A 228-nucleotide genomic window follows, 5' to 3' on the forward strand; every position below is an offset into this window, starting at 1 on the left:
AAGCGCTGCCCAAGCACTGGAAGTGGTGGATGGAGGGAGACAGTAAGTTAAGCATAAAGAGCCACAATCTCATCTTACACTAACTTGGTTATTGCAGCTTTAAGAGAGGTTTGGAAAGTTTTCCACTCCATACTACTCTTGCACACCCCTTCTAAAATTAGAAAGGGGCAGCTGGCTATTGCAGCCAAAGCCACACAGACTCTCTCTCCCCCCCCCCCCCCCTTCCCC

The sequence above is a fragment of the Pygoscelis adeliae genome, unplaced genomic scaffold (assembly GCF_000699105.1).
Source record: "Pygoscelis adeliae isolate BGI_AS28 unplaced genomic scaffold, ASM69910v1 Scaffold402, whole genome shotgun sequence".
Classification (NCBI taxonomy): Eukaryota; Metazoa; Chordata; class Aves; order Sphenisciformes; family Spheniscidae; genus Pygoscelis; species Pygoscelis adeliae.